At 39.2% G+C, this 23,971-nt stretch overlaps 1 pseudogene; it reads left to right on the top strand.

The window, feature by feature from the left end:
• The first annotated feature begins 4,877 nt into the window (after window positions 1-4,877).
• On the top strand, window positions 4,878-22,192 carry LOC148544491 (uncharacterized; annotated as a pseudogene).
• The last annotated feature ends 1,779 nt before the right edge of the window (window positions 22,193-23,971 follow it).

Here is a 23,971-nt window from a genome sequence, read left to right as displayed (position 1 = left end):
GATGGTGGTAATGGTTTGAGCTCGGGTTTAGGAGGTTTTTCCTCTTCCAGAGGAAATTTCAGAGGCTCTTTCATTTCCTCTGAATCCTCCAAATCAGGCTGAACATCTTTAAAGATGTCTTCCAACTCTGATTCAAGACTCACAGTCATGTTGATCTCTTCTACCAAAGAGTCAATAAGATCAACTTTCATGCAGTCTTTTGATGTGTCTGGATGATGCATGGCTTTGACAGCATTCAACTTAAACTCATCATCATTGACTCTCAGGGTTATTTCCCCCTGTTGGACATCAATGAGAGTTCGTCCAGTTGCTAGGAAGGGTCTTCCTAGAATGAGAGTAGCACTCTTGTACTCCTCCATTTCCATCACTACAAAGTCAGTGGGAAAGGCGAATGGCCCAACTCTGACAATCATGTCTTCAATCACGCCTGATGGGTATTTAATGGAGCCATTAGCAAGTTAGAGACATATCCGGGTTGGTTTAACTTCTTCAGTTAAACTAAGCTCTCTAATGGTGGATGCAGGTATTAGGTTGATGCTTGCCCCAAGATCACATAAAGCTGTCTTGGTGCAATTACCTTCTAATGTGCATGGTATCAGAAAACTCCCAGGGTCTTTAAGCTTTTCAAGAAAGTTTTTCAGAATGACTGCACTGCATTCTTCAGTGAGGAGAACTCTTTTAGTTTCTCTCCAATCCTTCTTATGACTCAAGATCTCTTTCATGAACTTGGCATAAGAAGGTATTTGCTCAAGTGCCTCTGCAAATGGAATCTTTATTTCAAGAGTCCTGAGATAATCTGCAAAGCGAGCAAATTGCTTATCCTGCTCCTCTTGGCGGAGTTTTTGAGGATAAGGTATCTTGGCTTTATATTCCTCAACCTTAGTTGTTGTAGGTTTATTTCCTACAAAAGTGGTTGAAGAAGCCTTTTTAGATGGGTTGTCATCAGCACTTGTGTGTGTCTGATCTCTCACTGGCAATTGAGTGCCAGAGTTAGAACCTGGAGTGACGTTAGACGCCAGCTCCTCATCTGTTCCTGGCATCTGAACGCCAGAACTGTGCTTCTTTTGGGCGTTCAACGCCAGATCCTTGCTTGTTTCTGGCGTTGAACGCCAGTCCTGAGCATGGTCTGGGCGTTCAGCGCCATCCTTCCACCCAATTTCTGGCGTTTTAACGCCAGAATTATTTTTCCCTGGGCTCTTACTGTCCTCAGGTGGATTTTGGGTGGTTTGCTCATTTCTTGGCTTCTTGCTGCCTTGAGGTGGGGTATTTAATGTCTTCCCACTTCTTAATTGAACTGCTTGGCATTCTTCTGTTATTTGTTTTGACAGCTGCTGCTTTGTTTGCTTCAATTGTTCTTCTATATTTATGTTAGCCATCCTTGTCTCTTGTAGTCTGTCCTTGAATTCGGCTAACTGCTTTGTTAGAAAGTCCAGTTGCTGATTGAATTCAGCAGCTTGTTTTACAGGACTGAGTTCAGCAGTTACTATTTTAACCTCTTCTTTCATGGAAGGGTCACTGCTTAGGTACAGATGCTGATTTCTGGCAACTGTATCAATGAGCTCTTGAGCTTCTTCAATTGTCTTTCTCATGTGGATAGATCCACTAGCTGAGTAGTCTAGAGAGATTTGAGCTCTTTCTGTAAGCCCATAATAGAAGATGTCTAACTGAATCCACTCTGAAAATATTTCAGAGGGGCATTTTCGTAGCATCTCTCTGTATCTCTCCCAGGCATCATAAAGAGATTCATTATCCCCTTGTTTAAAGCCTTGGATGTCCAGCCTTAGCTGTGTCATCCGTTTTGGAGGAAAGTATTGGTTCAGGAATTTTTCTGTCAACTGTTTCCATGTCCTTATGCTAGCCTTAGATTGGTTATTTAACCACCTTTTAGCTTGGTCTTTTACAGCAAATGGAAACAGTAATATTCTGTAGACATCCTGATGTACTTTCTTATCATGTACTGTGTCAGCGATCTGTAAAAACTGTGCCAGAAACTCTGTAGGTTCTTCCTGTGGAAGACCGGAATACTGGCAACTTTGCTGCACCATGCTAATGAGCTGAGGATTCAACTCAAAGCTACTAACTCCAATGGAGGGTATGCAGATACTACTCCCATATAAAGCAGTAGAGGGGTTAGCATATGACCCCAGAGTCCTCCTGGACTGTTCATTTCCGCTTAGGTCCGTGATGGAGAAAGGAAGATGATGTAAAATAGAAGAAAATATTGTTATTTATTTAATTATTTATTTATTTCGAAAACAAAATAAATTAAAATAAAATAAATAAAAATAGGTGAAGATTTTCAAAAAAAAATGAGGAGAGGAAAGTCGTTAGGAGGTTTTGAAAAGGATATGATGATTTTTGAAAAAGGTTTTAAATTTTGACATAAAAATCTGAATTTTAGAGGTAAATTTCGAAAATTTGCTTTAAAATAGAGAGAAAAGATATTTTTGGATTTAAAGAGGAGAGAGAAAAACAATAAGATAGTACAAGATTTAAAATTTTTAGATCTAATGCTCCTTGTTTTCGAAAATTTTGGAGGGAAAACACCAAGGAACACCAAACTTAAAAATTTTAAGATCAAGACACAAGGAAACTCAAGAACACTTTGAAGACTCACAAGAACACAAGAACATGAAGAAAGAACACCAAACTTAAAATTTTTAGAAAACCAAACTAAAATTTTCGAAAAAAAACAAAGAAAAATCAACAAGAAAACACCAAACTTAAAGTTTGGCACAAGATTTATTCAAAGAAAAATTATTTTTGAAAAATATTTTAAAAATAGGCTAGCAAATTACTAAGAACATAAGCACCACGCTCTAGCTAATTGAGCTATAAGTTTAAAGTGTTTTAACAAGGTATAAATAATAAAAGACTCTAAACCAAAAAGAAAAATTTTTCCTAATCTAAGCAACAAAATAAACCGTCAGTTGTCCAAACTCAAACAATCCCCGGCAACGACGCCAAAAACTTGGTGCACGAATTGTAAATCACACTTTTCACAACTCGTACCACTAACCAGTAAGTGCACTGGGTCGTCCAAGTAATACCTTACGTGAGTAAGGGTCGATCCCACGGAGATTGTTGGCTTGAAGCAATCTATGGTTATCTTGTAACTCTTAGTCAGGAAAACAATAAAATAATTCACTTATCAAATTTGATTGCAAGGAATAAAAGGGCAGAACACAAATTATACTTGTATGCAATGATAGAGAATATGTTGGAGTTTTGGAGATGCTTTGTCTTCTGAAATTCTGCTTTCCTCTGTTTTCTGATTCACGCACGCACGTCCTCCTATGGCAAGCTGTGTGTTGGTGGATCACCGTTGTCAATGGCTACCATCCATCCTTCCAGTGAAAAGGGTCCAGATGCGCTGTCACCGCACGGCTAATCATCTGCAGGTTCTCAATCGTACCGGAATAGGATTTACTATCCTTTTGCGTCTGTCACTACGCCCAGCACTCGCGAGTTTGAAGCTCGTCATAGTCATTCAATCCCTGAATCCTACTCGGAATACCACAGACAAGGTTTAGACTTTTCGGATTCTCTTGAATGCTGCCATCAATCTAGCTTATACCACGAAGATTCTGATTAAGAGATCTAAGAGATATTCATTCATTCTACGGTGGAACATAAGTGGTTGTCAGGCACGCGTTCGTGGAGGAATGATGATGATTGTCACGTTCATCACATTCATATTGAAGTGCGAATGGATATCTTAGATAGGAACACGCATGTTTGAATGGAAAACAGAAATACTTGCATTAATTCATCGAGACACAGCAGAGCTCCTCACCCCCAACAATGGAGTTTAGAGACTCATGCCGTCAAAAGGTACAAAATTCAGATCTAAAATGTCATGAGATGCAAAATAAATCTCTAAAAGTTGTTTAAATACTAAACTAGTAACCTAGGTTTACAGAAAATGAGTAAACTATGATAGATAGTGCAGAAATCCACTTCTGGGGCCCACTTGGTGTGTGCTGGGGCTGAGACTTAAGCTTCTCACGTGCCTGGGCTATTTTGGGCGTTCAACGCCAGGTTGTAACCTGTTTCTGGCGTTGAACTCTAACTTGTAACTTGTTTCTGGCGCTGGACGCCAGACTGCAACATGGAACTGGCGTTTGAACGCCAGTTTACGTCGTCTATCCTTGAGCAAAGTATGGACTATTATATATTTCTGGAAAGCCCTGGATGTCTAATTTCCAACGCAATTGAGAGCGTGCCATTTGGAGTTTTGTAGCTCCAGAAAATCTACTTTGAGTGCAGGGAGGTCAGAATCCAACTGCCTCGGCAGTCCTTTTTCAGCCTGAATCAGATTTTTGCTCAGCTCCCTCAATTTCAGCCAGAAAATACCTGAAATCACAGAAAAACACACAAACTCATAGTAAAGTCCAGAAATGTGATTTTTAATTAAAAACTAATAAAAATATACTAAAAACTAACTAAAACACACTACAAACTATATGAAATTAACCCCAAAAAGCGTATAAAATATCCGCTCATCAGTGGGCTGAGGGTCTGCAGTCTGTATGAGGGTCGAAGGGTCTGCCTGCTGAAGCGGAGGCTCTGTCCGTAGAGGGATCTCTGGATCAGCCGGCTGTATCTGATGGGGCTCCTCATAATGTGGCGCAGCCTGCTCAGGTCCTGCCTGCTCAGCCTCTGCATGTGCCTTCTCCTCATGATCATCCGCCTCTTCTTCAGATGGCTCGGAAGGGGTGCCAGGCTCGGAGGGGATGTCGTGGTGGCCAGATCGGATCATCAACTTTAAGTGCTCATAGCGTCGCTTGCTGCGACGCTCAGATCTCTCATATTGCCGCTTGTTGCGGCGCTCCATCTGGTCTAACCGGTCAAATAAGCGATGCACGAGGTGGTAGATGGGATTTGAAGCAGGTGAGGGTGCAGTAGTGGTGGCTGGTGCAGCTGGGGCTGAAGGAGCAGCAGAGGATGTGCCTGCCTCAGCAGAGTCAGTGAGAAAAGGGGGTCGGTAGCCCAAAGCCTGAAACTTCCTGCTATGAGGGATGATCTTCTTGCAGTCTTCGGCGGTTGGCTTTTCATCAGCAATCTCCCAGGGCACCTCAGCTCGGCGGCCTAGCTAAGTGATCAGGTATGGGAATGGGAGGGTGCCTCTGACATGGACTCTGGCCATGTAATACCGAATGAAGCGGGGGAGATATAAGTCCTTTCCTTCTATCACACACCAGATGAGGGTGATCATGGCTGCTGGCACCTCTGTCTCATGAGTGTTCGGCATCACATAGTTACTCAGAATTTGCTGCCAAAGCTGAGCCTCATCATTTAGATAGATAATCTTTATTCCTTTTGGGGCCACTATGGACTTCCCCATGACCCATGGGACAGTAGAATCAATAGCTATTCTCTGCTTCACTACGTCCTAGTCAAATCGCATGAATCTCATATCCTCCTCAGCCTTTTGGTAACCATCTGGCTGATCTGATTTAGGTAGGAGGTGGAGGATTTCTTCTATTGCTTCCTCAGTAACCAGAATCTGCTTGCCTTGAAGCTGTACTGCATCCAGGGATGTTTTGAAGTAGTTACAGTAGAATTCTCTGACCCAGGATGAGTTGACTTCAGTCAAGTTCCTTTCCAAGAAGAACCAGCCTCTCTGTTTAATTTGTTCTGAAGTGTATTGTTTGAGTTCTTCTGGAATTTTGAGGGTCCTTTCCAGGTATAGGTTCCTGGAAGTGGCAAAAACTGGATACTTTAGTTCACAGTATCTGTTAGCAAACTTTATAGGGTCTGTGGCAGTCAGTAGCTGATCGGCCTTTTCCTGCGGGGTAAAATTCTTTTCCCGCCAGGAATCGTCATGAAGGATATCCAATATAGAGGTGGAGGATTTTCCTCTTTTTCTTTTTCCAGTGGTGGCTTTGCCTTTTCCTTTGCTTTTAGGGTCAAACATCCTGAAAACAGAATTTTCAGGAGACAGGTTAAGAAACTAAAGCAGGAAAACAGGTAAGCAATTAGGAATATATCAATAGAAGCATAGAGGGGCAAAAGAGGAATAAAGTGGCAATATAAGCATGAATTGAGTTAAATTGATGTAAAATTTTGGATTGTAGGTAAGTTGAAAGTTGGAGAAGAAAAATCACAATCCAAAATCTTTGATGTTCGGAATTGTTTGTTAATTAGGAACAACACTGAACATGCCTTGAAGTGGTTTTAAAGTGGTTAGTTGAAAACTAAAAAGTTAGAAAGTTAAAAGTGGTTAAGAGTTAAAAATGAAGTTAAAGTCAGTGGCATGGTGTTGTGGTTCCCAATTAACTAAAATTGCACAAATTTGAAGAGCAAGTAACTCACATTCAAGTAAGAATTGCAGATTATTGATGATTAGTTATAAAAAAGAATTGCAAAATTAAAGTGAAATCCTCAATAATATAATATAATGAATAAGGGAATCAGAAAAATAAGAAAGTTGGCCCGTGCATTCATGAATTGCCTTAGTTAAAACCATTTAGTGCAAAAGTTGAAATTTCCAAAACTAATTCATGAATGGTAGTTGTGTGAAACAATTTGCTTAAAAAAAATTGGGTAGCATTTCGTCTAAAAATTGGACATTCCCGGGTAATAATCAGCAGTAAAAATAGTTCATATGATAATAAGGAAATGCAGAAAAGAGTAACAATTAGTAATTCACATGAGTTCAAATTAAACAAACTCAATCTGCATAAAAGAATAGTAAAGAGCAGCATATGAATAGCATTAACATCACAGCAAATTCAAAGTGTGAAACAGATTAAACAATTAACAAGAACGGCGCAGTTATCAGGCCTAAATCCACTAACCACATCCTAGCTACATAACCACCTAAAATCCACTACGATCATGCATCTCTAACTATCCTATTTCGAACATAATTTGAAAAAGATTGTAACTAACTAACGGAAAGAGGAATCACTGTTTGGTGGAACCTGGTGTGTAGAGGAACAAGAATTGGGCTCAGGGAGATGGTGGTGGTGTGGTAGTAGTGGTGGTGATGCGGTGGTGCTAGGAGGAGAAGCGGCGGCTGTAACAACCCTGATTTTCGAGTACATGAGATCTTTTCTGAAAGTACGGATTTCTCCGGAAGATCAGTAAAGGGAACACCTCTGATGTATCATCAAGCATCTCAATCCTCATTGTCATTATATTATCTTTAACTCAGGACCTTAGTTGAGACAAGCCCGACAACGCAATCGCGAAGAACCTAGTTTTTGAACCGTATCGGTTAGGAGTTCTGATTCTAGTTTTTGTAAATAGTCTCAGTTTGACGAACCGGACTCGACTCATGAGAGAAGAGATATAATAGTATAATATTATCATTATATTAGTATTAGAAGATGCTTGAATGATATTATAAGGTTACCTGGTCTGTTTTAGTTAAAAACAGGAAAATCGGTTTAACCGGGTTCACAGTTTACTGGTGCAGCTTAGCACCAGCACTCTCTGATGACTTTAGCAATGCTAAGGCCTCATTATACATGTTTTATTCTCATAATAAATATGTTACTAGTGTCATTTATGCTAGTAGCTCAGAAAATCATTTTTAGAGATATTTTTACAAGTATTCCGATACATCTAGTTTTAGTAGTTATACACCTGAGATATTTTAATATTATTTTAACCCACCTCCAAGCCAACCAATCACAAATCACCCTACACCCCCAAGACACTCCAAGACTGGTCATTTACTCCCTTTGGCCGAAATTGAAAGGAGAGAAAAGAGAGAAACTTTCATGAACACTTAATCTTCAAAGCTTGATTTCTTCTGAACCAAAACTCAAATCAAAACTCCAATTTCACCAAAATGATCCTCTCTTCTTCCTCTACATAACCATGTAACTTATCAAGGCTGGAAATAAGGTGAGATGGCTGTTCCTTTCCCCTTTCAATTCGGTTTTCAAGGAAACATGCTTAAACATGTGTTTTCTTGATGTTCTTCCTTAGGAATCATGCTTAACTTGACTTGTGGGCCAAAGATCTTTGATTTCCTGCACGTTTAAGGTGAGGATAACCTTCCTAAGATGCTGCTGAAGTTTTTTTAGTTGATGGTTTAGAGTTTTAAAGTTGTTCTTGATGTGTTTTAGGAGGAAAAAGTGCTTTAAGAACACTTCAAAGAGTAACCGGATTCGGAGCAGCAAATCAAGGTAGGGTGTAACGAAGTTAATCTTGATTATTTGTGTTTGAGTTGTGTGAATGTTGTATGATTTGGCTGTGCTAAAAATTAGTTGCATATATGATTGATTCTTGGTGAAATTTTGGTGAAAATTTGATGAAATTTGATGAAATTCAAGCTATGAATGTGTGTTCTTATGGCTGCTGGAAAACGAAACCCTAGGCCTTAAATTGGGGTTTAATTTGTGTTAAAATCTTGTAGAAAAGATGGGGTTTTAGTGGCTGGGAATTTATTTTGAATTTTGGTAAAAATCGGTTGCTGAAAAGACTGAAAAATGGGTAAAAACGGAGAAAGAATCTGAAGAATTTATGAAGAACATGAAGAACACTTTGAGTGTGGTGAAGAACAATGAAGAACACCTTTTTGATTCATAAAAGGGCAAGGAAGTAATTAATTTGGTGTTTGAGGGGTTATTTGGTAATTTCTGAAAGTTAGGGTGGTTAAAGTAGAAATATTAAAAGTTACGGGTGGTAAAAAGTGAATTTTAAAGGTTAAAGGTAAAGATAAGGTAATTTTAGAAAATATATTAATAAAATAATAAATAATAATAAAATATTAAATAATAATATTTAATTAAAAATAATATTTTAATAAAAATAATAAAATAATGCGAAAAGGCAGTTTTCTGTAAAAGCTTTAGAAAGACAACTTTAAGCGCAGAATCTCATAATTACCTTCATAAAACACTTAGGGAGTGGTAATAACATGTTAGTGAGGCAAAGATAAAGGAAAGATAAAAAGTTAAAGAAAAGATAGAAACTAAAGAAAAGTCTGTAGAGTTTTAATGACAGAAAAACAGACAGAGACTAGTGAACGAACTAAGGCAACATAGTTAGTCCTTGAGTTGCGACTAGGGTTAGGTATTATATGAAAAGTTAAACTGTTTCAGTATAGACTTAATGAACCTATACTTGGGGCAGGCTAACTAATCATACCGAAATTTACATAAGCTTTAAATACATACGTTAAACAGAGAAAGCAGAATAAAGTAAGGAAGCGCAGAGAAAAGAACAAACAGAGCAGAATAAAGAGATAAAGCGAAGAGAGTAATATGATAAAGAGCAGAGGACCTATTGAGAGGTCATTTGTTGCATTAAGGCAACCTCAGAGATATCTATATGTTCATCTGCTGCATTGTGGCAGTCAGATAGATAATGGTGCGACCATTGAGAAATGCTTTCCTGCGGTATAGATCCATATTTTATTTCTATAAGGCGGAGGGGTTATTTCCTGCTACAGAGTACTGTGACCACCTGTTCCATTTCTGTAGTGGCAGAGGGGTTATTTCCTGTATACAGAAGGTGTTTTGGCATACATCCCTGCAGTGGCAGATGTGTTATTTCCTGCGTGCAATGGACCCTGTGGTGGCAGAGGGGTTATTTCCTGTACACAGGGGTATTGCCAATAGGAAAGCCATATCCGGCAGGTAATGCTGGGTTACGTCGGGAGCGGGTAGAAACCGACAAATGAGCTCATTACCTGCACTAAGGCTAGACATGCATCATTCTCTGCTGCATTCCTTTCTGTGTGTGGTCTATTTCTTTATGTTTGTCTGCTTGCATGCTATTTCTGTGTTTTATTTTCTTGTATTCTTTTGTTTGTGTTCTGCTTTCTGTTGTCTCTACTTTCTCTTTCTATCTTTATCTCCTGTTTACTGCTTCGCTATATTATGTTATTTGTCTGCTAATCGACCCCAAATAAACGAACGTAACTAATAACCCCAGACCCTACTAAGGACTCCCAAGTTCTTACCCCTTCTCTCTCCCTTTCCCTTTCAGATGGAAGCAAGAGTATCCTTCTGTAGTTCGTTGATGATCGTTCCACAAAGAGGATTTTCGCTCTAGGTAGTCTTCTGAGTCTAGAGTGAACTCCGTTTCCTGTTTATATGTATATACTATGAGACCAGCCAACATCTGCACCCCGTTTGTACATGAACTTTAGCCTAAGTCCTCCGTACGATGTTGCTGTTATGTGGCCACTCGATGAAGTACTTGAGAGACGCTCTTTGATGACATATGATCGTGCAGAGGAGTAGTAGACGACCTTCCACCTTTTGATGACGTTCCACCTGACTTGAGTTTTGAAGACCTAGAACGTACCTTCCCTCGCTTTAGTAGTTTAGAGGGACTAGGCGAGTATAGAGTCTAGGCTAGCCTAGGTGCCAGCTTAGGGACCTCTTGAACAGGTCAGGACCTGGGATGTTATATGTATGTATACAAATATAGTTATTATTTAGCTATATCTAGGGGTGTTCTAACTAACAGTTTATATTCTAATAAAGGCTGAATCACTGAATGTTGTTGACTACTTGTGATATATTTATGTATGGTTGTTTATAACTGTTTTATCTGTAATCAGGTTTGAATTGATTATGAATGATTCTGTTTATTAATTCAAACATTTCAAAAAAAAAGTACCTCGCTAACTAACTACGCTTCTAACAACGAATCAGGCTCATATAATAAATAATAGATAATAATTAGGATGGCAAATTGGTAGAACTCAGTTTCTGGTATGTCCTAGGCATACTGAAAATTGGGTCGTTACAGCGCAGTCCGTGGAGGCAGGGCGGCGGTTCTGAGTGGTTGGCGTAGACGGGAGGTATGGGTGGGAAGGGGAGCAAGGAAGGAGGGAGTTTTGGGGGGTGGTGGTTGGCTGGAGGTCCTGGGAGGTGACGGCGGCGCTGTGGCAGCTCGGGAACGTACGGAGGTCGTGGAGGAGAAGCGGGAAAGGAAGAAGAAGGGGAGGGAGGAGGGGGTGCCGTGAAGGGGGTGCGGTGGTAGGGGCACGGCGCGGCAGGGGCGGCATTCCTGGTCGGCGATGGTGGTGGTATGGTGGTTGGGGAGTGGAGAAGAGAGAGTGCAGAGGTGGATTGGGGGGTTTGGAGGACGCAAAATGGGTAGGGTTTCGCGTCGAAGGGGTTAGTGCATTTAAATCCACGCGAACGCGTCGGCACGCGATCGCGTGGTTAGGGTGAAAAGGAATTGACGCGAACGCATCATTGACGCGATCGCGTGGTTGAGGGATAACGAAGGTGATGCGTACATGTGGGGCACGCGTACGCGTCACTAAGAATTGTGCTAAACGCACAATTCCAGCGTCGTTTTGGCGCAACTCTCTGTTTCCAGTTAGGGGGCTAAGATTTCCATGCGACGCGTACGCGTCGCCCACGCTTTTGCGTGGTATGTGTGATGTGAAAGTGACGCGTTCGCGTCACTGACGCGAACGCGTGGCCCAATTTGTGCCTAATGCACCATAGCCGCACGATTCCGGCCCAACTTTCTGGGCGTTGGATTTTGATGCCGATTTGCAATTGACGCCCACGCGTGGTGCATGCGCACGCGTGGGGTGCTTTTTTTTATATGCAGGATGCAAAATGCGATGCTAATGTGGATGCTATGAATAATTCCAGGTTCAATGAAAATAGAATAAAATAAAACTCAAAAACAAAGAAAATGAAATAAAATCAAAATTGAAGGAAATGAACCATCATACCATGGTGGGTTGTCTCCCACCTAGCACTTTTAGTTAAAGTCCTTAAGTTGGATATTCGATGAGCTTTCTGCTATGGTGGCTTGTGCTTGAATTCATCCAAAAATCTCCACCACTGTTTGGAATGCCAACAGCCTCTGGGGTCCCAGACTAGGCATGTAAAGCCCTTGAGCAAATTCAAACAGGTTTTCAGGCTCATGGGTTGCTGAATATCAGAATAGATTCCAGGATCCCAAACCTTACTTTTGTATCTGCCTTTGTCTCGATCTATATTTTTCCAGCCGGGCGGTATGGAATTTGTATTCTCACCAAGGTGACCAAACATCTTCCGAGACCCATTCAATAGGACTTGAAACCAATCCCTACACTTCAAAGTGAAGCGTGGAACCTCATTGAATCTTGCATACCAGCTCTGAGCACGAACCAATTCCCTTTTACTCTTAAAGCTGCAAAGAGCTCTAAGCTGGCCATCTGTTTCAAGCAAACCATATTCAAGTGGAAAAGTAAAGATAAAGGCTAAAGATTTTACCCACTTAAAATTTGTATTGAGTGGTAGTGGCCTTGGGATAGGTACTTCCAGTGGTCTTCCAAGCTCTACTCCCTTGTATTTTTCTGTGAATTCTTCCACTTATTTACAAACTTTTTCAACTGCAACCACGTCTTGATCAAAGTCTTCAGTATCTTCCTCATCACTCAAGTCATAATTTGGAGGTTGAGAAAAATCTACCTCCACATCATCTTTGTATTCACTTGGGGAAGATTCTTCAATCTCAAAGAATTCACTTGCGGATGCAAGTTTATTACTAGGAGAACTTGACTCGTGATTATCATTATCAAGGAAACTCGCTTCTTGAGTTGTTTCATCTAGTTCTTCATAAGATACCTGCCTTGGGGGCTGTGCACTATCCTCCTTAGCATCAATTGCAAATTCTTTGACGGAATTCTTCACAATTTTGGATTCCCATGGAGGTTCAGCATCTCCTAAGTCTTCAACCAATTCTTCTTCTTCGATAATTTTAACTTCCTCCACTTGTTCCAGTACAAATTCATGCTCCTTACTGTCCATTGGAGTTTCTAGTATCTCCTTCATGCTACGTTCTTCATTAGATTCTCCACATGAAGCCATGAGGGTTCCTTGAGTGTCCGAACATCGGGAAGGAAATCGATTAATCGCTTGCTCTAGTTGGTGAAGGGTTGCATGAAATTTTTCCACTGTTTTCTTGAGACGCTCCCGTGATTCTTGGGTTGATGGATATGGACATGACGCATAGAAAAGTGGTGGTTCTTGGGAGTAATTGGATTGGAATTGGGGTGGGTATGGGTTAGGGTCATACGGAGGTGAATGGTAGTAGGGGGCTTGTGAGTGTGGTGGTTCAAAGCTGTGTTGAGGAAGTGGTTCATAGGCATATGATGGGGCTTGTTGGTGATCACAAGGGGGTCCACCATATCTATCATCTTGGTATGCACCTCGGAATGGCTCTTGACCATAGTAATTTGGTGGAGGTTGGTTGTCACGAAGTGGTCCACCGTAACTATTATCTTGGCATGCATTGTAGAATGGTCGTCGTCTATGGTATTTTGGAAGGTGTTCTTGCCTAAATGGTTGATCAGATCCTCGTGGCTCCGTCCATCTCTGACTGTTTGGACCTTGATGCATGTTCCTATTATTGCTTCTATTCCTTTCAACAATATTTGAACCAAACTCAAAGCGACGGGGGTGAGAACTCATAGTAACTAAATAAACAAATTAAAAACAAAAATAAAAGTAAATAAACAAGCAAAATAAAATATTTACAATAACCAATAATAAGGCACACGTTTGCAATTCCCCGGCAACGGCACCATTTTGACGAACTGATTCTTCGCTGGTAAAGAATTTTTATAAAAATAATTGTATTGTAGGTATAGTTTCTAAACCAACAGAGAATCCTTTCGTACAAAAGTTTGGTTGTCACAAGTAACAAAACACAATAAAATTTATAACCGAAGTATTTAAACCTCGGGTCGTCTCTCAAGGAATTAAAGGGAGGTATGATTTATTATTGGTTATGGAAAAAGTATATTTTGTTTTGGGTTTTGAAATAAGGAACAACTGATTTTAAATGACAAGAAAAATAAATTAATAATTAGAAAATCTCTTGGCAAGATATGAGAACTGGAAATCATATCCTAGTTATCCTTATCAATTGTGATGAGAATTGTCCGTTGCTCCCACTTAGTTAACCCTTACTAAATAAAGGAAAGTCAAGTGGACTAATTAACTTGATTCTCAAGTCTTAGTCAACTCCTATGGAAAGACTAGCTTAGAGAGATCCAAATCAATCAGCAATCCCAATTTTCAATCAACTGTTGAGTCTGATAACTCAAGTGTTACCAATTACTTAACCAAAACCAAAAGGAAAAAAATCTAAATTAAATTGAAAGCATCATAAATAGAATAAGACAATCATTAATCTGAAATACCTCAAATTGCATTAAATAGAATATTCAAATCTTAACATGAAAAGGTTCATAAGCCAATTTGGCAACATAAATCAGATACAAGTAAAAGCATTAGAATAAATAAAAGTAGAATAGAAACATAAATTAAAGTTGGAAACATTGAACCTGATATGATGAAATAACCATAAAATAGGAGAAATCCTAATTCTAAGACCTAAGAGAGAGGAGAGAGCCTCTCTCTCTAAAAACTGTATCTAAAACCTAAAATTGTATCTTCTGAATGTATGATTCCTTGTTCTCTTTGATTCCTCCATTCTCTGGCTTCTATTCTGTGTTTTTGGACTTGGATCTGGGCCAAAAAGGGGTCCAAAAATCACTGAGGGCATTTTCTGCAGATTCCTGCACGTGGTGTCTGTCACGCATTCGCGTGGGTCACGCGTTTGCGTCATCTGAGAGTTTTCCTTGTCACGTGTACGCATCAGTCGTGCGTACGCGTCATTTGTGTTCTGCTCAAGGCACGCGTCCGCGTTGTCCATGCGTACACGTCGCTTCCATTTTGCGCTAGGCACGCATCCGCGTCGTCCATGCATATGCGTCGCTGCCTTTTCTTCAAAACTCCATTTTTGTGCTTTCCTTCCATTTTTATATGTTTCCTTTATGTCTTCTAAGCCATTCCTGCCCTATGAAGCCTGAAAATACTTAACACACAGATCACGGCATCGAATGGTAGTGAAGGATAATTAAATTTAATATTTTTAAAGCATAAGAAACATGTTTTCATATATATCAAAAAATAAGGAATGGAAAGTAAAACCATGCAATTCATATGAATAAGTGGGTGAAGATTTGATAAAAACACTCAATTGAGCACAAGATGAATCATAAAATAGGGATTTATCATGGACCAGTTAATGGGATTCCTCAAGTCCTAGTCAACTCCTATGGAAAGACTAGCTTTATAGGGATCCAAATTAATCAGCAAATCCCAATTTTTCAAACAAGAAGTTTGATAACTCAAGTGTCACCAATTACTCAACCAAAGAAAAGGGAGAAGAAATCTAGATTAAATTAAAAGCATCAATATTATGAATTGAAGGAAGCAATCTTAAATCTAAAACACCTCAAATTGTATTAAATAGAAAATCAAATTAAACATAAGAATTCATAAATCAAATAGCAACATAAAGTGATCAAGAAAGGAAATAGATAAACTAGAATGCTAGAATAAATTAAAGTAGAAGAGAACATAAATTAATGGAACATTGAACCTGGAATTGAGAAAAAGTAATTCTAAAACTAAGAGAAATCCTAAATCCTAAAACCTAAGACCTTAGAGAGAGGAGAGAGCCTCCCTCTCTAGAAAACTACATCTCAAACCTAAATTTGTGAATAATGAGAAGTTGTATGGATGAATGAATAGATTCCCCCACTTTATAGCCTCTAATCTGTGTTTTCTGGGATGAAAACTGGGTCAGAAATAGCCCAGAAATCACTGGGGGCGAATTCAAATACGTGCAGGTCGCTGGAATTTATGCAGAACGACGCGTGTGAGTGATGCACGCGTGCGTGTTGTCTATCCTTAGAGCAACTATGGAAAATTATATATCATTCCGAAGCCCCGGATGTTAGCTTTCTAACGCAACTAGAACCGCTTCATTTGGACCTCCGTAGCTCAAGTTATGGTCGATTTTGTACCAGGAGGTCAGGTTGGACAGCTTAGCAATTCCTTCAGTTTCTTGTATTCCTTCCACTTTTGCATGCTTCCTTTCCATCCTTTAAGTCATTCCCATCCTGTAATCTCTGAAAACACTTAACACACATATCACGGCATCGAATGGTATAAAGGGGAATTAATTTTTGGTAATTTAGAGGCTTGGGAAGCAAGTTTTCAATTATAGAACAAAATTAAGATGGAAAATGTAAAACCATGCAAATCATATGAATAAGTAGGTAAAGCCTTGATGAAACCACTCAATTAAACACAAGATAAACCATAAAAAAGTGGTTTATCAAGGGCCTATGTGAAATGTCCAAAATGTGCTTAGATAATTCTGCAGGTGGTTCATTTTACATGAAGAAGACACACCAGAGGAGACTATTGAGCTTATTAAATTGGTTGCTAACAACCAATATTTATACTCATCTAACAGGAATCCTATAAACTCTGGGACTCCTCAGAAGAAAGGTGTTTTGGAATTATAGGCTTTGGATGCTCTTCTTGATCAGAACAAAATTTTGTCTCAGCAGATGAATTTGATTACTCAACGATTGAGTGGGATGCAGTTTCAGCTATTAACACTCAGATTGCACCTCGAGAGGCTCCTTATGACATGACTGGTAGCTTTATACAAGGTTAGAATTATGATTATGCTCAATTTCCTTCAAAATAGGTTAATTATACGGGGAATGCTCCTAGAAACCCCAATAAGGATCTGTATGCCAAAACCTATAATCAAGGGGGGAGAAATCATCCAAATTTAGGATGGAGAGAGCAACCTCAGATATCACAGAAGTTTAACAATAATTCTCAGGGCGGTTTTCAGCAGGATAATCATAATAACCACCAGTTTCAGTCTCATCAACAACAATCACCTCAGCAAGCAAATTTTCAGTCCCAGAAGAACACTGGTTTGGAAGCAATACTGAATAGTTTTATGTAGGAAACTAGAGCTTCCCTTAGAAACTTGGAAGTGCAACTAGGGCAGTTGAGCAAGCAAATACCTGAGAGGCCTCCAAGCACATTTCCTGGTGATACAGTGGTGAACCCAAGAGAGGAGTGCAAGGCTATCACCTTGATAAGTGGACAAGTGGCAAGTACGAAAGCACAAGTTAATGAGGAGCCAGTTGAAAAAGAAGCTCCAGCGGAGAAGAAAGAGGAGGTGGAACACGCCCCTCCTAGGCGTGCAGATAATCCATTCCCAGTCTCTCTTGACACTCATCCTACATTACATAAGGCGCCTGAGTACAAGCCTAAAATGCCATATCCTCAAAGACTTCAAAAGGAGACCAAGGACAAGCAGTTTTCAAAGTTCTTGGAAGTCTTCAGAAAGTTGCAAATCAATATTCCTTTTGCTGAGGTTTTGGAGCAAATGCCTTTCTATGTCAAATTCATGAAGGAGCTGTTGTCAAAGAAGAAGCCTTTAAAGGGAGATGAGATAGTGGTCTTGACTAAGGAATGTAGTGCTATCATTCAAAATAACTTACCAAGGAAGATGCCAGATCCAGGGAGCTTTCAAATTCCATGCACCATTGGGAGCACAATCTTTGAGAAAGCGTTATGTGATCTGGGAGCAAGCATCAATTTAATGCCCTTGTCTGTGATGAAGAAGTTTCAAATTCAAGAAGCACAACCCACAAAGATAGCATTACAGATGGCAGACAAGTCTATAAAGCCTGCATATGGATTAGTAGAGAATATCTTGGTCAAAGTGAGTAAGTTCTTCCTCCCAGTAGATTTTGTGATTCTTGACACGGGGGATGATGAGAATGCCTCTATAATTCTAGGAAGGCCATTCCTAGCCACTGGGAGAGCTCTAATTGATGTAGAAGTGGGTGAATTAGTGCTTAGAGTGCATAATGAGCAACTGGTCTTTCATGTCTTCAAAGATATGCATTCAGCAGGTGAAGGGAAGAAGTGCATGCAGACTGAGCTTATTAATCCAAACCTTCAAGAACTCCCTGATGATGCACAACAGAATCTGCAGCTCAAACCTCCTTTGGTAACAATCAATAAAATTCCTCCTGACATCAAACCTAAGTTTGGTGTCGGGAATGCATCATCCACTGAGGCGGAGGTTCCCAAAAAGAAGAAAGTACCCAAGGGATGGAGAAACAAAAAGATTTCCACTAAAGACCTCTCCCCAGGAATGAAGGTGGTATTCACTGCATGCCCAATCCTGCCTCATACAGTAAACAGGATCCTGTCTCTTGAGCATATAGAGTTGATCCATGAAAGTACAGGAAAGAAGTTCACAGTGAGGGGTGAAAACCTGAGCCCCTATGATCCTCCTCCTTAGAGGAGCTGACCGTCAAGCTAGTGACGGTAAAGAAGCGCTTGTCGGGAGGCAACTCGATGTTTTTGTATCCTTTAGTTTGATTTCTGTTGTTTCGATGTTGTTAGTTGGTTGATTTTAATTGAGTTTCTACTATTTTTCCTTTGTTTTACGTGTGTGGATCATGCAGAGTAAGTAGAATAGGAATAGGAATCTGAAAACAAGGTTTCAACAACCTGGAGTGCGTTGATTCGGGAAGGGTGGAACTTGGCTCCCTCAAGTTAGGCGCCACATCCAGCATTGGAGGTCCATTCCATTCGGGACAGGTGAAGTTAGGCGCACTATATAGTAAAGTTAGGCGTGGAGGTGGTTGGTGCATTCGGGAGCTCTCAAGTTAGGCGCACCCAATTGTTGATGTTAGGCACCAACCCAAAGAGTAGAGTTCCATTCGATTCGGCAATGTTGAAGTTAGGCGCCATCATACTCCAAGTTAGGTGCCGAGTGTGGAGCAAGCAACCAAGTTAGGCACCAGATGAGGTGAAGTTAAGCGCCATAAGGGATTGCAACACATGAAGTTAGGCGCCACAATCACTCAAGTTACGCGCCATCATTGGATTGATTTCTATAAATCCAAACCATATCCAACAGATCCTTGAACCAAATCAATTCCCTATCAAATTGATCTTATATCCCTTCAAGCAACAAACCCGTGGTCTCTTCCCATAGCCCCTCCCCAATACCAACGTAACCCCCCTTCCATCCTATATCTGTACCCCCTCTTTTATATATATATATATATATATATATATATATATATATATATATATATATATATATATATATATATATATATATATAATAAAAACTACAAAAAAAATTAAAAATACACAAAATACAAAAAAAAATCTATATATATATATATATTAATAATTTTAACTTTTCTTATTCTTTTATCATTTTATTCTTCTTTTGCAATAATATTTGTTTTCAATCCTCTGTACGTCTTTTTATGTCCCTCCCTGTTTTTAGTTTTTCTTTGCTTCGGGACAAGCAAACTTTTAAGTTTGGTGTTGTTGCTTCGCTTGTGACTTTTCTGTTTATTTTAATGGCACCAAAGGGAGGCGAATCATCTTCACGGAGGAGCACAGCCTTAAGAATGAGACGGCCACTAGGATAACTAAAGTGGTTAAGTTCCTTTCATTCTATATTTCCTCCCATTCTTATTATGTTATATTCCTGTTTTCTGCTATTTTACTTGGTTTCTGCATGATCCTTTGTTATTTCAATTCCTAGGTTCTAGTTAGTTTGCTATATTTTCTTTGTTATTTGCTTTTAATTCTGAAAAGTGTCTCATGTATTGCTCACTAAGCTTGAATTCAAAATAAAAAGATGTAGTGCATGAGAAATAGAATTTATAACAAAGAATAGTCTTATTTACTTAAATGTGGTGGTATTCTTTGTGATTCTGAATGCGTGACATAAACCGTGCATATTTGAATTTGAATCAAATGATGTTGATGTATAAGGAACAGGAATTTAGAGAACTATTATGAATTCTCTGAAGTAAATGAAAACTTGATCCTTGAAGCAAAAGAAACAGCAAAAGAAAAATAAAAGCAAGGTCCAAGGCTCTGAGCATCAATGAATAGGGAGGCCAGACATGATTAAAAGCTCAAAGAATTGTTTTCCTAGTCATATGATTATGGTGTGAATGTGCCAAGTAATCCTTAAGACAGAGCACTAAGAGTCAAGATCAAATGCATTTAACAGAGTATGCCAAAGGCTTTGAGCACCACTGTCTGGGAGCAACTGAAAGAAAAATCAGAACTTAAAGAGAGTTCCCCAGTCAAGTGCTTGTGGTGTTCTTGTGTCAAGTGAAGCTTGAGACAAAACATTTAAAGTCACGGCTAGGATTAAGGTGCAAAGCACCAAGGAAAAGAGAATTAAAAAGAAATTTGCTGTGTTCAAGGATTAAACTGCGTGAGCATCTTTCCTATCTTTTCCTAGTGAATTTGCATTCAAATTGTTGAGTTTAATCAAGAATCAATTATCTTTTAGCCATTATAGATGCTACTTTGAGTCGTGTGCAATTCTGTTTATTTCAGGTAGAATTCGGATGGATTTGATGGAGTTTCTGTAGAAAAAGAGAAGGAAGCGAATGATGCTGTCAACCCTGACCTCTCTGCACTCTAACCTGAATAACTTGAGTTATAAAGTTCCAATTGATGTGATTCTAGTGGTGTTGGAAATCTAACTTTTAGAGCTTTCCAATGATATATGATAGTTCATACTTCTCCTCCATCAATTCTGCAAGGGTGGCGCCTAACTTGAGGTTTCTCAAGTTAGGCGCCAAACACAACATCAACACGCACAAGTGGTTCGGCTCTCTTCAAGTTAGGCGCAATCCTCTCTCAAGTTAGGTGCAGCAACATGCAAAACACTCCAAATTGGTGCTGCCTCCCCCACGCCTAACTTGAGATTTCTCAAGTTAGGCGCCACTCCTAGAGAAAGCCATGGTCCCCACGTCCAAGTTTATGATGGCACCAAAGATTCTATTCTGTTTTTATTCTGATTAAAACTCTTATTTTAATTACAAATAGGAAAAGATATTATTGAGTTTTAGGAAATATAATTTACATTAATTAGGATTAGATATAAAAGGGAAAAGAATCAGCCCTTTGGGCTTTTCACTTCTCTTCTCTTCTACCTCATTCTACAATTTACAGTTTTTCAGAATCCTAGTTTTCTCTCTGAACCATGAGCAACTAAGCCTCCACTGTTAAGGTTAGGAGCTCTGTCTATTGTATGGATTGATACTATTATTTTTCTATTTTAATTCATGTACTGATTTCAATTTCAAGAATTGTTTTCGTCCTTTATCTTATGAATTTGGGTGGAACAGAAGTATGACCCTTGTTCTAATTGAGTTCTTGTATAACTTGGAAAAGCTCTTTACTTGAACAACAGCTTGAAAACAATTTCTCCTAAATTTCTAATTATCTGGACTTAACGGGATACGTGACATATAATCCTCTTATATTTGGGTAATTAGAGTTTCTGTGGCATATAAACTAGAATTGAACTTCACCCTCTAATTTGAATTAAGTGACCAAGGAATTAGCGATTGATGAAGGTTAGATGAGACTAAAAAGGTCTAAGGAATTAGGGTTTAGTCACATATAGTTTGCCATGGATTGAATCTTGCATGATTAAAATAGTTAGTAAGAAAAGTCAATCCGGAAGATAGATATCTCTGAAACCTTAACTGTTTTCTCCATATATATTTCACAAACATTTACTGCTTGTTTTCTAATATTCTGGATTTACTGTTAATGCTTTTGAACTCTCAAAATACCATTTTCCATTTGTCTAACTAAGTAAATCACTTAACTATTGTTGCTTAATCCATCAATCCTCGTGCGATTGACCCTCATTCACTTGAGGTACTACTTGGTACGACCCGGTGCACTTGCTGGCTAGTTTGTGGGTTATAAATTTTGTACCACCTATTACCCATACCTCATCCTCCATCACCCTTCAACTTCTCTCCTCTCTCCCACGACCACCATTGTCTGTGCCTCCAACAACCGCCGCCAGGCCTTCTTCAAATCTCAGCCGTCCAATCTTAAGATTCTCCAGGTAGCATCCATCATCGCCATAAACCTCAAAATCCTCCCGGAACCCTTCAGTTCCCTCGTAGCCGAAATCGCCCGTGGCGACATCACCCCGCTGAATCTTCCAGAACCTTTCATCCTCACCCGAATCATTGTGCAACCGAAGAAGACCGGCAACAAGAAGAGAAAGAAGAAACTTGCACTCTTCGTGTTGTTCGCGTTGGTGTGTTGCGTTGTAGGGTTCTGGTCCTTTAGGGTTTCGGATCTCGACGTGTTTGTGAGGGCGTTTTTATTCTCTATTGCTGGGGTTTTGCTGATTCGCATGAGTTTGGGCAAGAAGGCGGTTAAGGAATGGGTTTTAGGGTTCGTGGTTGGGGTTGGGTTTTTTTATGGCGAGTTGCGGATTCGGGAAAGAGGACCTCAAATTTTGGGTTGAGAGGCTTAGGGTTTTGTTCTCCGGCGAAGTTAATTGTAACTAGGAAAAGGAATAGTAGACTTCGGAGAATGTTCAAATGAAAAAGCATTGCATGATTTTTCTTTTTTCTTTTGTTTTCCTTTGTATCAAAATTGAAATACTCTGTTCTTTGATTCATGAAAGGGGAAATGTTAGTTTGTGATCACTGATGTCTTGTATGCTGCTGCATTGTTGCATAAATGAAAATATACATATGTTTAATGTATTCTAGAAAGCAAAAGCATCTAAAAAGTACCATATGGACTATGGTTAATGCATTGTTACATAAATGAAAATATACATATGGTTAATGTATGCATTCCACTAATCGAAGTGTTATCTTCAACATTGTATTAACATCTTAGAAATCTAGAATTCAAATGCAAAAGTACGTCTAGAAGGCTCATTCAAATGGCAATTGGAGGTGGTGGTGTGTTGGAAAGGAAGTTCTATGGCAATTGGCTAATTTATAGGGGTGAATGGTGAAAGCAATAATTTTATTGGCAGCCATGGTAGAGATAGTTCAAGTTAGTGACATAATTGAAGTAAAGCTGGTTTACCTATCTTGCACATGTGAATTGCCTTGTTTTAGTTTTCAATAAAGCCACTATTTCAGAAAGCTATAACCTTAATTAATGACAGACTTAATTATATAATAATAAAAGATATAATTTTCATGACGAAGGTCATCGACTAAATGACACTATGGCATAGAACATCAATCATGATAATCCTAGTGTTTGCATTTGAAACTATACAATCGGGTAATTTTTTAACATTGATAATCCAGAATTGTCTATATACTAACTACAGTGGATATTTACTCTATCAATTTATTTTGCATTCCTTTCTTGCAGCCAAAGCAACTTCCAAATTATGATAGAGTGCATTAAGAGCTACGTGATGAATAGCTGATAAATCACTATTTTATGGTTTATCTTGTGCTTAATTGAGTGGTTTTTATCAACTCTTTACCCACTTATTCATACTATTTGCACGATTTTACATTTGCCTTCCTAATTATGTGCTTTGATTGAAAACATGTTTCTTTGGCCTTAAGTTCCCTATGTTTAATCCTCTCTTATTACCATTAGATGCCTTGATATGTGTGTTAAGTGATTTCAGAGATTACAGGGCAGGAATGGCTTAGAGGATGGAAAGGAAGCATGCAAAAGTGGAAGGAATACAAAAAGTTGGAGAAATTGCTAAGCTGTCCAGCCTGACCTCTTTGCACTCAAACAGCTATAACTTTAGCTACAAAGGTCCAAATGACGCGGTTCCAGTTGCGTTGGAAAGCTAACATCCGAGGATTCGATTTGATATATAATATGCCATAGTTTCCTTGACGCTAGGCGACGCGAACGCGTGCTCCATGCAGACGCGTCGCAGTGACAAAAATCAGCGTGTTTGAATTCGCAACCAGCAAATTCTGGGCTGTTTCTGACCCAGTTCGTGGCCCAGAAAACATAGATTAGAGGCTATAAAGTGGGAAAATGCATCCATTCATAAAAAAACAAGCTTTCACATTCACAATTTTAGGAGTAGATGTAGTTTTTAGAGAGAGAGGTTCTCTCCTCTCTCTTAGGATTAGGATTTAGGATTTCTCTTAGTTTTAGGAGTGACTCTCAATCCCAGGTTCAATGTTCTTCAATTTATATTTCTCTTCTACTTTTAGATACTCTAATACTTAATTACTTATGTTGCCCATTTGATTCATAAATCTTTCATGTTAGATTGGATTGCTTTTATTAATATAATTTGAGGTATTTTAGACTTATGATTGCTCTCTTTAATTTATTAATGC

This window comes from Arachis ipaensis, chromosome B9 (genome assembly GCF_059453495.1).
Source record: "Arachis ipaensis isolate K30076 ecotype BB chromosome B9, ASM5945349v1, whole genome shotgun sequence".
NCBI classification, from domain to species: domain Eukaryota; kingdom Viridiplantae; phylum Streptophyta; class Magnoliopsida; order Fabales; family Fabaceae; genus Arachis; species Arachis ipaensis.
Note: the sequence above shows the minus strand (reverse complement) of the source record. Positions and strands in the feature narration are given on the sequence as shown.